Raw genomic sequence first — 2,709 nt, forward strand, 5'->3', positions numbered from 1 at the left:
AAATCGATATGCGCATGCGCAGTATTGGTCTATTGCCTAATTTGGTCATTTGGGACAGGTATAGGGATCCAGATTTATATAGATGCTCGGTATACCAGTTACCACTGCCAAATAAAGGCGTCCTTTCCAGACATTTACTATCATGAATAAGAGCGCACATGACACACTTATTTTCGTGTAACACCCACTACCCAGCAATGCGTGTTGAATATAATGTAGCGGGAGCGCTGTTTAGGTCAGCAGGTACTGCTGACAGTGCCTAGCCTCCCCACCCCACACCCCCTTCCACCCCACGCGTGGTCGCGCGAGCGGCGCGCAGCGCGAGACGGGCAGCAACAGCGGGTGACGTAGTACCCAAGCTGCCCTGTACAAAATGCGGGCGTAAGGCAGCGCCCGCGCCTTTTCTCTCGGTACGGGAACCCTCACAACATTGCCAGCAGTCAACACCAATCAGAGAGAGAGAGAATGATCAGCGACACTTCGGATTAATCGGACGCTGATCGACAATCTGCGTTTCTTCTGGTTCTGAAAAACTGCTACTTTAATTAGCACGAGAAATGCAGATTTTCAACGTCAGGTTAACCCGAACAGTCGCTCTGAATTAATTAATGGATCGGTTTTGGAAGCTAAAATTTACAAATTACATGTATATAGATTTATATCACATATATCTACCGAGATCTGCCACACAAAAAAAGTCTTTAAAGTCTATATGTTGTGATAGAGGTCTCGACAGTAGGTGCATGTATACGTCTCTCTCGGGATGTTGGTCACTTTCTGTGGAAATCGATATGCTCTTAGAATCTTCAAGAACATGGGGTAATGGAAGCTGAAATGCTTCTCTAAACTTCGATCGGCAGAGTTTCTGTAGAGTGATGAGTTCCATTCAAGTGACTGTTTCACTATACGTTTAGTGCGTAAGACGATCGAAGAACTGCATGGTCGGTGCATTCCCTTTCACTTCTGAATCCTTGACTTTTCTTGACTAATCTTCTGTAGTAGGACTCTGCTGTGCTGTTCTTCCAGTCTTGTACATCGTCCGCACGTTCGATTGCCAAGTTCATTTAATTATTGCAAGGTTTCGACAAGGACTGTTCATAAAAGGCATTAATTACAGATCTGCCCGAAGTTTCATGGCTGATTATTTTGTTACTGCCCTGTATAATCGTTTTTTTTTGTGTTTTTTTTTTTTTTTTTGGGGGGGGGGCGGGCGGTTCATACATATGAGCCTACACGCATAACCTTTTTTGGACTTTGGATAAGAAAAAAAACTCGCGTCATTCAAGTGTTTTCTGCAAAGAATTTTAGGATGCTGATGGAGCGCATAAAGAATAAAAGAAAATATTTTGTGTAAATTTTTTATGTAAATATTTATTTTTACAGACTAAATGGCGAAAAAAGTTAATTTAGGTAATACGATTTTTCTCTATTCCACGAAATTAAACACCTACATAGTATAACTCATCCATTTTCTTGTTCTTTCTGCCTAACTCTCCTATCTCGCGTTCCTTCGAGTTTTTGAATTTCTAACCTAGCTGTGGATGTTCGTTTATGTATAATAATGTGTTTGTATTTGATTGTGACGTCTACATCACAACGGCTTCGCTCCCCACTGCCCCTGGTCTCTTCTAAAGCTCATTAAGCTCGCCTCCGTGTTGGGAAATGCGCTATACAAATCCTATTATTATTAATGTAACCAACACGTCAGTCAATGATGGCTACGTAGGGGTGGACTAGTCGTACAAGAAAACAACAAAGATCGAAATTGCCGCATAACTATAGTTTTTATTCAGAGTTTCACTCGGCGACTGCATGGCCTGCAGTCTCTCCATTCTCACTTCCAAATCCAAAAAAGCCCCTCTCCACTGTAAAACTATATGCTACCTATCCTCTCTACCGTCGAACGTTCCAGAACCATCCACCCCCTTTCCCAGGCCACGTGGCGCCACTGGACACACATATATTACCCCGCCCTGTCTGGTCATTGTGCCCCCAATTATAGTGGCTCAGGCATCTTCGTAACTTCAGGTGTAACAATTTAGAGACCCATTAGCCAGTGGCTGCTCGGGGGATGGGAGGGGGTAGCAGTTCAAGGCAGGCTATTATGCACCCAGCCGGAGTGAGAAAGAGTCAGTCAGTCCCGTTCGATGCCGACTATAACCGAAGACATAACTGACAGCTAGTCCGTACACGACTATATATAAAGAGTGCTACATTCAGATCGAGCTTAATAAAGTCAATTCAGTAATAATGATAGTGGATCAATTCTAATATTTTGGGGAATATTATTTCAAATTTAGAAAACTTTTTATTTCTGTACTTATTTTTTTAATTGCAACATGTGATGCTTTGCATTGCGATCACTATTTATACATATTATCAGCTATCCTGACATAAATAGAACGTATTTTCACTGTACATGTCGTCTCTCTCTCTCTCACATACACAATCAAAATCTTCAGATGTAATCCAATAAGAAATAGACTGAGCTCTGCGCGTTTTTGTGAATGGAAATAATTTAATACCGCTGGCCGCTGCAGTACGTTTGAATACAAGTCACCAACATAAATACTTAACCTGTGAACCTAATCACTCTAACAGTTACTTCCCTTTAAAAAAAATGTTTTTCAGGAAGAACAGCAGTCTAGTTACCGGTGATTTCATTGGTTTGGAGTTTGAAAACTCCATGCTGATTGGAGCACCTAGACG

Source organism: Pomacea canaliculata, linkage group LG5, assembly GCF_003073045.1.
Source record: "Pomacea canaliculata isolate SZHN2017 linkage group LG5, ASM307304v1, whole genome shotgun sequence".
Taxonomy (NCBI): Eukaryota; Metazoa; Mollusca; class Gastropoda; order Architaenioglossa; family Ampullariidae; genus Pomacea; species Pomacea canaliculata.